This window comes from Neolamprologus brichardi, chromosome 14 (genome assembly GCF_056152115.1).
Source record: "Neolamprologus brichardi isolate AB-2024 chromosome 14, ASM5615211v1, whole genome shotgun sequence".
In the NCBI taxonomy this organism is placed as follows: Eukaryota; Metazoa; Chordata; class Actinopteri; order Cichliformes; family Cichlidae; genus Neolamprologus; species Neolamprologus brichardi.
The window spans coordinates 5,422,738-5,436,865 of NC_142117.1; the positions used below are offsets into that span (position 1 = coordinate 5,422,738).

At 39.1% G+C, this 14,128-nt stretch overlaps 1 protein-coding gene across 4 annotated transcripts in view; it reads left to right on the forward strand.

Moving 5' to 3' along the window:
* Nucleotides 1-14,128, forward strand: part of LOC102781692 (uncharacterized) — a 120,733-nt gene that overhangs the window by 55,269 nt on the left and 51,336 nt on the right. The window lies entirely within an intron of this gene.

Genomic DNA, 14,128 nt, shown 5'->3' on the forward strand with positions numbered 1-14,128 from the left:
AGCCACTGTGATGCCATTCGTTCATCTGCAAACTTTAGAGGAGTGTTTCTGCTGTAGCCATCTTGTCTTTTTGATGCCAAACTGTGAAATTAAGGACTGCACAGTCATAGGATTGCAATGTGTCAGTCAAAATCAGCCTTGAACTAACTAACGCATAACCTTGTTATCTGAACTAATAGCGACTCATCAGAAAAATGGCAGCTGAGGTCACAGAGCGAGGGAGCCCTTAGACTTCTGTACTTCCATTAGACACCAGGAGTTACCACTTCCTGAGTATCAGAAAGCACTTGATTTTTCAGATGCAAAGGCTATGCCCGTCTTTTATACACAGTCTATGATTGCGAACAAGAAAACTGGAAAATGTGTTACAAATTCATCTTTCATTTATTTATTAGGTCGATAAGGCACAAAACCCAGTTTTTTATTTTTTCACCTCTAAAGTTTTCTTTTCGCAGTGATTTTAAAATGCTATAATTCTATTGTAGGTGTTTATTATAAACTATATATGACGTGTTATATGTTAAAGATGCATTACTCCATTCAGCTATTTTCTAAATTCTCTACAATGTAGTATTTGACCCAAAATGAACCAAAAAATCCTCAAATTTCTACTACTTTGAGCCACAGGATGTGACCTTCATCATAAAGTTACCCACGTGTCACCTGTGAGTAGGGCTGCCACAAACGATTATTTTGATAGTCGACTAGTCACCGATTATTTTTGCGATTAGTCGACTAATCAGTGCATGCATCCATTGGACATAAAACGTACAGCTTATTGCACCAGCAGCATCTGCTCTTATATAACTATCATTAGCTTACAGCTTGAAGTGTTTAAGGTATGTGGTCAAAGGAGCTTGCAAAGAAAAGCGTCTGGACTTCTTTAAGCTACTTGAAGGACTTAAAGAAGTCCAGACGCTTTTCTTTCCAAGCTCCTTTGACTACGATGACCTGGATGACTGAGAACCTTCACAGACATATTTTAAGGTATGTGCTAACAAAAAATAAAGACAAGATGATAGTTTAAATTTTAATGAAATTTGCAGATTGTTTCGGTGAAGTTTAATAAACTCCTTGCTATCTAAAATATAACAGGACACCGGAGTAAATTCTCCAGCATCTCACACTTCTGATAATCAGCTGTCTGCTTGACGTTTATTCAGCTGTGTAAAAACTATACCTTTAACCTCAGCCAAACCGATTTACTGAGGAACAAATAAAATACTGAAAAAAGCCAAACAATAACATTTTTAAGTTATCTAAGTGACTTATATATCATGTTTAACCTGAGTAACGAAAGACGGCGGTGGGTTTGAAAATGATGTGCCGGGAGTCCGGTGCTCTCACGGCTCTAGTTAGCCTAGCCCCCGGCTAACTATCAAGCTAGTGGGTAACAGACGTCTCCGAAAACGTCGGAGCGCTTTTGAAAATATGTGGTGTCTTGATAAACTGAGCAGATATTAGAGGTTTACACAGCTACATTCTCGCCTGAAAATATGTTAAACGTTTATTTTGTGACCCAGAAAGAATAATAAGAGTAATATTAAAACTAACTAGCTGCCGCCATTGTTGGAAACTGAGCTGGGCTGCGCTATGAATTCTGGGACAAAGCTACTTCTTCTTCTTTGGGTTTAACGGCAGCTGGCATCCTTGTACATGCAGTGCTGCCATCTTCTGTTTCAGTCCGTTATTACACTCTTAAATCCCACTACTTATTCCTGCGTCTTTTGTGATCTTGCAAAGCTTCAAATGACGCGTCGACTATTAAATCAGTCGTCGACGATTTTGACTAGTCGACTAATCGTGGCAGCCCTACCTGTGAGTGACCATATTTTCATATTAAAGTCAAGTATCGGTCTCTGAACCATTTTCATGTCCCTCATTGTTAGATTAAATCTTGTAACAAGGGACTTCAATTTATTCTTTATATTTCATTGGCCAAAAATTAGGGGATCTAAAAAAAGATCAAACGGTGGCCCTCACCGCAGCAATGTGCTCCGATGTGATCAACTTAAGAAAATACCAGCAAAGAGGAAAATACTGAAAAACACATAACAGAAGTTGGATAAAACACAAGTGAAACAGAAGAAAACGGCACAAAAAAACCAACTTAAAAACACAACAGAAGTGTTTTTGGGGAGACAACAACGTGGACGCAACAGTTACAAAATTCACAAGCTAACAGTAAACTGCTAATAGCAAACACATATGTGCAGTTTTTATGTGAATCATATGATAAAACACACAGACTCCTGTTTCTCTCATGCATGTCTCAGTGCAGTCCTTCACATGTTTTGGTTTCTGTCACATTCATATCGTAACACTTCTCTGCTCTTGTTTTGTGAGATTTTTTTCTAGTTCCACTCTGTTTTATTCAGCTTCTGTTGTGTTTTGTGTGTTTTTGTAGTATTTTTCTATTTACTGGTATTTTCTTAAGTTGCAGTCTGTTTGACCTCTCAGGACCACCAATCTTAAACATAGATCCAAGTTAATTTGTAGGTACAGAGGAATTTATATTTTTGCTCAGGTCATACTTCAGATTACAATCTTTGTTTTTGCATTATTATCCTAATTAGAAGTAACCTTCATGTAACAGGATTTTCCCCTGTTGTTATTACAACAGACAGGCATATCCATCCAAATCTAACCAATCACCAGCCACATAGTAACCTGCAGTTTACTGTCCAGTGCCTGGTAAGGCCTGCCTCCTGTAACCTGAGAAAAACCCTGATGGCACCTCATTCCTTCCTTCCTCTTACTTGAAATGCATTCTAGCATACCCTCCTTATGAAGATTTACTTTCTACTGTAATTCCCTGTGCTTCGCTTTAGTCCCGACCTTAAACCACCCTGACACTCCTGGTGAAATATGTGTTTAATGCTCTTTAGATAAAAGGTTTTGTCAAGTAGCTAGAATTGCGTCTGTCTCTTCCACACAGATCTTGGCCTGAGCGAAAGTTTTCAGGTACATGACTCAATACTCGAGTGTTATTTTAGCGAGAGAGGTCTTAAAGCAGAGGGATTGTTAGAGCTGACGTTGGAGAATTGTGTATAAGACAATGGAGTTAATTGTAAAGCGAGTAAACTTGATTTTTTTCTCTCTCCCTTCCTATTTTTTCTTTTTCATAATGCCACCAACAATGTAACCTCCACAGGTAAGAACAAGTTTCCCTTTTCACTTTTTCTTCTTTCTGACTCGAGGAAGTTTGCACATCCTTATGTCAGATCATTTTGGGGATGTTTAGTATGCTTGTCTCTGTGTTTGTTTGTGGATGACAGTGAAGTATTTAAATACACAGAACACAGAAAATTTATTTTATTTCTAAAAGTGAACTGCGGGATGTTCCTGTAGGTTTAAGATTCTTAAAGCTAATTTGAGATTTCATCCACCTAGCCCAGCATACATCACCACATTACCTTCTTTAGGTGAAAACTGTACACTGTATGTATCTATTCAATTCAATTCAATTTTATTTATATAGCGCCAAATCACAACAAATGTCGCCTCAAGGCGCTTATCTCAAGTCTAAGGTTCATTCCCTCCTTTGTCAGATGGGGTCTGACAAACTCACTAATGTACATGGAAAGAATGCCTGGATCTGTCCATTTATAGTCCAGTTTTGACCTGGAGAATCATGTTTAAACCAGAAATCTCATAGAAAATACATCTAAAATTTTCATAAAGGTATAAGTAAACAACTAACCAGTGACTTTGAATGACTACATAAATGTAAGTGATGATACTTGGCACTCTCTAAATGGGTTGATTTTTATGGTGCCTAAGTCAGCCCCACATCCTGTACGACTCTTCAGTATTACAAATACAGTGATGATGTTTGCTGCGATGATTTTTCACAGATTTTTCCTTAAGTTTTTATTCCACAGTTCAAATTTGAACTGCACATTTCCCATTGTGTTTGCAGAAAACTTTATGGTTTGTTATTGCTGCGATTTAGTGTTACCAAAAATCTCACTGACATTTCCTAACAAAAGCTGGAAACGACTGACATCACAAATTTACTCAGCTGTTTGTTACAGGATGCGTTTGATGTGGTTCACTACACATTACAGTACTTGGAAGACAGTTGTGTTGCATTCCACATGTATTTCTCGTGGTTTACTGTGAGACTGACATCACTATGTAAGGCACAGTGATGTATTGATGTTTTTTTTGAATGACCACAGTTATAGTGAATCTTCCTCATCCAACTTGTATCCTGTAGCTTGTATTTCTGTGTTTGCTGAGAGGCAAAAACGCTAATGCTGGAAATAGAACAGCTCTAATAAATAATTTAAGTTACTGTGAGAGTCATGTCCACGGTGAGTGTATGTACATTTTTCACCACAACTGTACATTATTTCCTTTGGGAATTAGTAGAGATCAAAAATGGAGTTATTAAAGAGTCTGTTTGAGTTTACCTGAAACACAACTTATATGTGACTGCTTAAAATGGTTAGAGTTGTATCCACAACAACATAGAATCAGTGATTGCAGGTTAAATGATTAAAAATATATTTTTAACAGTAGTTTTCAATAATATTAGAGACAACCAGCCACTTCCTCCAAAGGGTGTCTGGTTGTATGATTGCTGCTGTGCTCCGATGTGATCAAATATTAAATATTAGATATTAAAAATTGCTGCTGTTAATGACCTTGTGTGTTAGTCTCTTCACTCTGTGTAGTTTGGTCCAGACTGCGCAGGTTGAATGTTTTTATTACCCAGCCAGTCTGGGAGTTTCTCTCTCCTGACTTTATCTTGACTCCATCTATTTTTAACTCTGCATCTTTCCTCTCATATACAATATTGATGACAGTGACTGTTTCACCCTTATGTAAGGCGAACACACCCTCATTTTTTCAATGTGCACGCAGTCCGAAAGAAAGAAGAAATTGTTGTCGTTCCTGCTGTGTCAATGTGTGTGTGAGACAAAGAGTCTCTGGTATGCAAGTGGCAACCATCTTTTACCTGATGCTGTGTCCTGGATTCGTCCTTGAGAGAGAGCCAGGGAGATTAAATCAAAGCAAATTCTAGAAATTGAGATAACCACCGGGAAACCCAGTGTGTTGTGGTTGGCTGTGTAACACTGCATACAGTCATGTTGCAGTCTGTGTCGGCTGTTAAGGAGGTTGTTGTTGTAGCATCTCAGCCCTGCTCACTGGCTCCATCAGGTGCCTGCTACAGAAATTACACCTATGAACCACTGCTCTCTGAAATCATCACCAAGAAACATGCGCAGGTATCATAATATTGTCAAGTCTCGGCATAACTGTAAATATTCTTTTTTAGTTTTTACAAAGCATTGTTTCGCCACATTCATTTGGCAAAAATCCAATTTTGGTTCTATTTTTGAAGCATTTTATGGTCTAAAACAGCGGTCCCCAACCGTTTTTGCGCCACAGACCGGTTTATGCCCGACAATATTTTCACGGACCGGCCTTTTAGGTGTCGCGGATAAATACAACAAAATAAAACTAGTACCGGTACTGAAAAAAATAAGGTTTATTCATAACACACGTGAAAAGACCCAGGAAAACCGAGTTAACGATAAAAACGATAACAAAATAACGCTGAAAATCGATAAAAACCCTGAAAACTATACATTTCACACCTGAGCCTCAACTCTCGCGGCCCGGTACCAAACGACTCACGGACCGGTACCGGTCCGAGGCCCGGGGGTTGGGGACCGCTGGTCTAAAATGTAGGACAGAGGACAGAGGACAGAGAGGACAGAGTCTATCTGACAGAGTCGCCTTAGTGTTGTTATCAACTTTTTTCATTAGAAAAAACTGGGCTGCATTTCACTTTTTATTCACAAATGTGCTCCACATTTATTTTCAGTGTTTTCAGTGTCTGATTTTTCTTTTAACTGGCAATTAAGATGGAGTTTGTTTTGCATGTGCGACTGCTATCCACTGACAAAGCTGTCACCGCTGCTTGTCTAAGCACTAATTAGGAACATTTGAAGAAGTGTTTAAAGCCATTGCTAACTGTTTCCAGTTAATCGGTGCAGACTTGTTTTCGTAACAATAGTAAGTGCCAGGAGGCTAACACTGGTACAGCAACAGCTTTGCTAAATTAGACAAACACTGCATTAGTCATATAAATATGTTTCCTGAAGTTGCTGGTAATGGTTCCGTTTACGCATAACTAACATTTTACACACAGCAGCTTTCATTTAGCTGCATTTGTTTTACATAAGTAGACAGCCCACATCAACTAATGGCTCAGCATCTTACTGAGTATGTGCTCCAGCCCAACAGACTGACGACCTGTCTAGGGTGTACCCCAACTACTGCCCTGTTGCTGAGATAAATGACAGCCCTCCCGCAACCCTGAATTAGATAAGTTGAAGAAAATGAATGATTGAATTAATAAATAGGTCACAGTTGCTACCTACCTTCCTCCTTGCATGCTGTTTCTGACTTAATCACTGTCACAAATGTCTCAGAACAGCACCTGCCACTAAATATTAATGAATACAGAAAAAAGTATCAGTCTTCTTTTAACTCTAATGGTCTTGTGTAAAATGTACTTTTGAACATTTTGACATTGTTAGCCATAACCAGAGAGCACTCAATATCAAGGTAAACGTGATCACGCAGCACCAGAAGCTTCATTATAAGGACATGGTGAATTTGAAAATTTCAGCTATGTTAGAATTAAGTAAGATTGCATAATCAGTACCATCTTTTCTATTGGTAATGAATAATTATGTGCTAATTATTTCTCATCCTAAGTAATCCTGGTCCTTCATACTCTATGACCAGAAACTGTGAAGAAATTCTGAGTTAGGAGTGATGTGATCTATGTTCGCTTTCACCATGGTCGAGTGTAGAAACTCTAGCACCATATCACAGTAACAGTCACCTCAAGGCGCTTTATATTATTAGATACAAATATGTCTGTGAAGGTTCTCAGTCATCCAGGTCATCGTAGTCTAAGGAGCTTGGAAAGAAAAGCGTCTGGACTTCTTTGAGTTGCTTGAAGTTGAGTTGCTTGAAGACGTTTCACCTCTCATCCGAGAAGCTTCTTCAGTTCTAAGGGTCCCTTAGAACTGAAGAAGCTTCTCGGATGAGAGGTGAAACGTCTTCAAGCAACTCAACTTCAAGCAACTCAAAGAAGTCCAGACGCTTTTCTTTCCAAGCTCCTTAGATTATTAGATAAAGTTCCTACAGTAACACAAGGAAAAACTTCCATTTAAAAGGAAGAAACCTCTGGCAGAATGAGGCTCACTGGTGGACAAAGGACACACTGTGGAAGAAACGTAACATGCACCCAACCTTGAGATGATTGATACTACTCTCATATGTAACAAATATGTAGCTTCAACCTGTTAGTTTATCTTAATGTAGAGACTGGAAACGTGTATTTCACCTAACTATTTTTGCTCAGATATCATCATGACGGCTCATTTGGTTCAGTCACCTGATGACTATGTAAGGTTATCTCCCAGTAGTGTTTACACTCTCTGAAAGGCAGAATTTTACTCACAAGTGAGCTCAACATAAGACATAGATCCTCTAAAGAACAGCTTTGGAGTGAAGATTGACATCTTTACCTGTCTTCTCCTCTGCCCTTTGCATCCCAGTGTTTGCACTATTCCTCCTTCTCCTGTATTTTTATAATTTTTTTCACTCCTTCCCATCTGCTGCCTGTAGATCATCTGAAAGTTGCTGCATCTTCCTGCGTTCCTGCCAATTCTGACTCACTGGCACGTAACGAAAATTGCAATGTAGAGGCTAGAAGTATCTGACAGTCTTCTATTTGCTTATTTGGGTTTCAAAATGTATCTTTTTCTTTCTTATTTTAGGACAAAATATATTGTCTTTGATGTTTTATCAGCTCTAATTTTCCTAATTAAAAATCTCTATGGTGCTTTTAAATTAATTCCAGTCCTAGGAACAACAAGTGGGCTGAGGGGGAGGTTTTGGAAATTATTTTTGCTTCTTGCCCTCCTTTTCTCCCGACTTATCACCTCCATACTTCACTCCAGTTTTCTTCTTTATTTGTAGCCTCAATCCCGTCTCTGGTTAAGTCTCTTCCTCAGTGTATTAGCTTTGTTTAATCTTTCTATTCCTACCGTTCTCCCGCTTTCTCTTCTACCCTTTATCATGTCTCATCTTTATCTTCTGTCTTCCCCATTCCCCCGTCTACCCACCCTCCTTCTCTCTATTTGTCCTTTCTTTTAATGCCCTCCATCCCTCATTTTCTTCCCCTTCCTCCTCCCTCCCTCTTTGCCCTTACTGTCTCCTCCATCCACATCACGTCTTTCCCTCTCCCTCCCAGACTCCCCGCGTTGCTGCGGAACCATAATAATCACCGCATCGACAATTTGGGTGTGGGTGGGGGCTGTGGGGGTGTCGGCATTGATGGTAGTTTGGGAGGGAGGAGGGTTGGGGAGGGCGTTGTCAGGGAGACATGGGAGGCGGTTGCCGTGGAAACACAGAGACTCTGCAAGTGAGGGATGGAGAAGGGGTGGACTGGGTGTGACACTCAGTGAGGTCGAAGAGTTAAAAATAGAAACGCTCTGACAAGATCCCCCTCCCCACCACCACCACCTCCTCCTCCACCACCACCACCACCTCCACCACCTCCTCCACACTGCTCACAGTTTCTCTTTCACTCTCTCTCTCCCTTTTCTGATCTGTGCCACGGGCAACCAGCTGTGGCATGTTCTGCCTTCGTCTCCAGTTTATCCTCGACCTTCAAAAAGAGAGCTGTTTGTGACCTCCACCTCCGATAAACTGCGCCACAAGACTACATAAGATTTCATTTGCTGCTTTGTCTACGTACGTGATTTTGTTTTGCTGCCTCGAGCTTCTATTTGTGTCCCCAGTGGCTCTGTGGTTGAGTTGCCAAAGTTTTAGTCAAGTACAGATTTTTACATTTACACTCAGGAGGCTGTATTTAACAACTTCAAAATTTCTAATCATCAAACTTTCCAGAGATAATTTCTCCAGGCTAAATTTGCATTTACAGCAGGCCTTTCATAGGCAAAGTACAGCCATGTACCATTAGCATACTAATGAAAAGAAAGATTGGAAAGGATTGGAAGGAGCTGGAGTAAAGGAATCAAATATTGAAGCTCATTGCTATCATTTCTCTTTTTGCCTATGAAGATAATATTGAAAATATTATTTAACTTTAATTTGGTTTGCAAAGAAAAAATGTCTTTAACAATGTGCATAGGGTTAGGCTATTCTGAACAGTATTCTGCCTTAAAAATCACAACAGTAATTAAAGTATGCTAACATAGGCAAAAATAGGCCTGATAATGCCAAATAATTGCAGCTATTTAGTCTATAAAATTAAGATTCTTTAATTAATGGCTGAACTAAGAGTTAAGCAGTCCATGCAAACAACGTAACAAAGGCAGACACGAGGCAGAGTACTAGAAATATTCCCAAAACTCAGAAAAAGCAAAACTCATGGGAATTATGCAAAAGCAGTGGAGTTGCAATGCAGGTGTGGAGAGACAATCTGGCAAGGAAGAAATGGAAGCATGAGGTTGTACCTGTAAGTATTGAGTGACTCACCTGCAGTGTTGGGAAGGTTACTTTTAAAATGTATTCCATTACAGAATACAGAATACATGCCCTAAAATGTATTCTGTAACGTATTCCGTTACGTTACTCAATGAGAGTAATGTATTCTGAATACTTTGGATTACTTAATATATTATCATGCTGTTTACAACTAAGTGAATGTACTATTGCTGTGATTTATTACTGTTACTGAAGGTCCGCGGCTCCGAACCGTAGTAAAGGGACCTCTGACTAATACGGTTGGTTCTGTGTCGGGCTCGTAGCCGAAAACTAGCTTTACTTTGTTGTCTGGGTCAACTTTGCTTGCGAGAGACAGAGAGAGGCGTTGAAAGGCTGCTCCAACGGGACTTATTGTTTTTGGAGGAAAACACAAACACAGCGTACAGTCGAGTCTTAATATCTTACTTACAACTGGGCTCGTCAGGCACTCTTCTTGGCTGCAGTGGTTATTATTATATTTACATGCTTCCAGCTCCCGTTTTTGCTGGATGACAGCTCGTACTTTTCCTTTTTCTCCCACCTCGCGCTCACAGACACATAACGTGTATGGCAGTCCATTCTCCCTGCAGCACGGACTACACTGCCCATGATGCTACATTCTTTAGAGCTATACCGGTAGCATTCTGCCTATTAGCTTAGCACAACAACAACAAAAAGGCCTCTCTCACCCAGAAAACACGCAGAGAGAGAGCGTCACCCTGTAACCATGGCAACCGTAACGCTGCCACCTGGAACAACAGAACGTAGCTGTCAAACAAAACCCAAACAATCCTGACCCGCCACAATATGAAACAGGAAAGTACCGCCGTGTAATCCATTTATTTCAACAAAGTAACTGTATTCTAAATACCACCTTTTTAAATGGTAACTGTAACGGAATACAGTTACTCATATTTTGTATTTTAAATACGTAATGGCGGTACATGTATTCCGTTACTCCCCAACACTGCTCACCTGTTGGGAAAGGTGTGGTACAAACAGCGAGAAAGTCAAAGTAACTGCAGTAAAACCAGGAGACAGTTACTCAGCGTTATACAGGTCATCACATTTTTACATAATCATTGTTAATAAATAGTAAATAATAGTTAATTAAACTTCAGTATCTTGTTATTTTGCTATTAAAAAAGTTCAATAATAATCATTTTTAGTAAGGTTGTAATTAATGTTTGAATGGTTGTGTCATTAGTCAAATGTCAATTCTTAGTGAAAGCAGTGACACAGAATTTTAACCGATTTCAGTTTTGTAAATGTCATCCAATAATGTTATTAGACCCACCACACAATATTCATTAATGAAAAATTGTTACTTTACAAACTAACTATTAATCCGTTTTTTATTATTATCATTCCATTTTTAGCAGTAAAAAAAAACCTTTCAAGTGGATTTTTAATTAACTGTCAAGTTCTCAGAGTAACTTGCAAATATTGGATGTTTCACAGCAGTTCTCCAAAGCCCCTCTTCTCTCAGTCAAATAGGACAAACAGCAGAGATGGATGTCAGGTTAGGGAGAAAAATAGGCCGGTAACTGACATAGAGACCTCATTTTGGTTCATATCTGCATATAAACTGATCTGATATTCTTTTTTAACGACATATGCAGTACTCTGCAAAGAAATGAGCCACCCTTCATTTCTTCGTGTGTTGCCTCCAAGGAGCCAGACTTTGATGTCATTTTTTTAAAGAACATTAATCCACAAAACTGTTATATTTGGTAAAAGAAACAATCCATGCTGGGATGGTGGTTATGTAGTTTATGATTCAACCTTATAATTAACTTGGTCAGAATTTGGAGCTACAGTGACTTTTAAACACGACTCAATGAAGTAATTCAGGTAATTAGAAACCTTTAAATTGGTCCAATGTGTGTCAAAGCTGTAACTCTGAGCTATAACTCAAAGCTCATACACATATTTTTAGAGCGAGCGTCAACTTTCTCCACACTGTATGGTATCGGCAGAGGTATTGACTCACAGCTCATGGAGCCAATTAAGGTAGAGGGTTTCTCACATCACATCTCATATTTATAAATTCAGCCTGACTTAACTGGTAGGGAAAAAGCACATGATGTCTTTATAATTATCTGGTTTCCTGAACTGGTAATGAAATGGGATTGAAACTTTGTGTCAATTACAAGTGTAGAAAAACACAATGTGCTTAAGCTAACATCACTGACTGACACTGAGACACAAAAGAAACATCATGTAGATGTGCAAGATTCTGCCCAAATCTGAATGATCCAACTTTTGTTTCATTAAAAGATTGTTTCATCTCTGCTTTAAAGGTTCATAGTCCAAAGTCCAAAATAATCTGTATGTATCTGTTTATGCTAAGCCTTGGTTTAGCCATTTAGTTCATTGATTGATTGAAATGAGCTCAATTGTGTCACAGTAGACAGAAGTTGTAATATTCTTTTTTATACTAGATGGAAACGAAGTGTTGAAAAAAACAAAGCTGTGAAATATTAACTATGTGCCTCATGCTACTTTTATATGTGTCCTTGTCATCATGGTGAACTGCACTGTACTCTAGCAACACAGTGAAACTTGATGTATGGAGTATTAGCTACAGACCACAAACCCTTCAGATCTGATAGTTCAGCAGGTACCTACAAAGGACTGAATACAAAGTGGCAGTCGTCATCTGTCACACTTTAAACCTTGAACCCAGTTGTGAGTTAAACCATACTCAAACATAAGTGGTGCCTGGATTTTTTGCATAATACCTATCCTTTCTAAGTCTAATGGTCTAATGTCTTCCTCTCATGTGGTTACACTAGAAAAATTGTTTATGGATAATTATGTAATAATACTCATTCATTTTCAGTCACGCTTGATGAGCTGTTCTTGCTCTTTTGGCACAGGCCTGGCATCTATTAGGGGTGAAGTGGTGTTTGATAGAGACACTCGACTGCCCCAAGTTGCTTTAAGAGGCAGATTATCTACTGTCTACATATTCAGTAGTGCTTTCTACTACTTTCTAAAGTACTTTTAATCGTTTAATATTATTTTAAGTGTTGAACCATTGGCAGTACAAAAAGATGAAGGTAGCTTTCGGTCTGAAAAGTGAAGCCAACAAAGAAGTGCCTTAAACCTGTGTTCTTTTTAGTGGCCACCAGGGGGTGTGTCCTGTGGTCCTTTAGAAGACTATTAGAAAAAGGCCCTTGACCTTGACCTTGGTAAGCTAGTTTTGTAAATTCATTGTAAAATAATGTTATTAATCCTATCATTCATTACATATAGTTTCAAAACACAGAGAAGATGACGGCAAAAATGCTCATCTTCAGGTTTCAGAATGGGACTTGGTCTTTAGGGGTTAGTGTTACTGATAGAATAGGATTAGGTTCAGTTTTTCATTAAAGTTTTGCCTGGAACTCCTTAATGGAAAAATTCTACACTAATAGAAAAAAATGTATGAGATTTAATTTGTAATGTGATATCTTGTAGTTTCTGAATATTTGTCAGTTTAGCATGTGGGTAAAACAAAATTCAAGGTTAATGCCACGCAGGTTGTTTGGTGACTCAGATGTTAAGATGAAGGTAACACTGCTGGCTGATACTACTAGCACCAAAACATTAGCAGGAGACGGCTGCCTGGGGACTGACGTCTAAGTCATCATCGCTGGTATCCCTAACCCCTTTTTTGAGGAGGGCAACTTGGAGGACTTTGATCTCAACGGGTTAAGTCAATTATGATTGCTAGTTCTTAGTGGCTTCCACCTCTGTATGTACTCAGTGCTGCTGATCAGAAACACCCTGCTTGCCTTGCCATTTTGGACATGCTCCAACCCAGTCATCTAGCGGTTGTGATTTGGCCTCGTTCCAAATCAGTTAGGCCTTAACACCTGCACATTTCCTCCACATACAAGATATTGAGTAAGAGAACCAACTATCATTTATTACCTAACATATCCAGGACTTTCACATTCATCGCTGCACCAAGACAGTCATCATTGCAGTTTAGAGTTCCATGATGTACATACAGGATATTACGAGAGCTTTATCCCCTTTTGAACATGACCTTGGTCCTTTGGAAAGGTTACTTCTGCCTTTAGGCAACCATAAGAATCTCTAGTAGATTGTGCCAAGAAAGAATACTGAATTCCAGATGGTTGCACTCCTTGAAGTCAATTTATTCTCACTGCAGTGCACATGGTGTTTGTGATATGAGTGCAGCACAGAATGTCAGGTCACTCTGGAAACAGCATCATTTGAATGCCTCGAAAGTGGCTGGAAATTTCACTTTGCTGAACAAGCCTACAGAGAAATGTAATGTAATACTGACAGCTGATGAAAGCGTTCTATTCCTCCTTACAAAGGTTTGTCCTAGGCAGAGACCACTGCTCAACTCTTAAAAATCCTTTTTTTATCATCTACGTCAGCTCGCCATGTCATGGTTCCATGTTGATTTTCCATATTTTAATGAGCTGGCGTTGAGACGTGTTTTGACTTCATCTTAATTTAATTATTGGTGTGTTGTGGATGTCATTATAATAAGGGCGCCATTGCCTTATGCTTTGAGTATTACACAGGCATACAGAGCAATCAAACCTAATGAGTCGCTCTTGGTGACACTTAATACCAC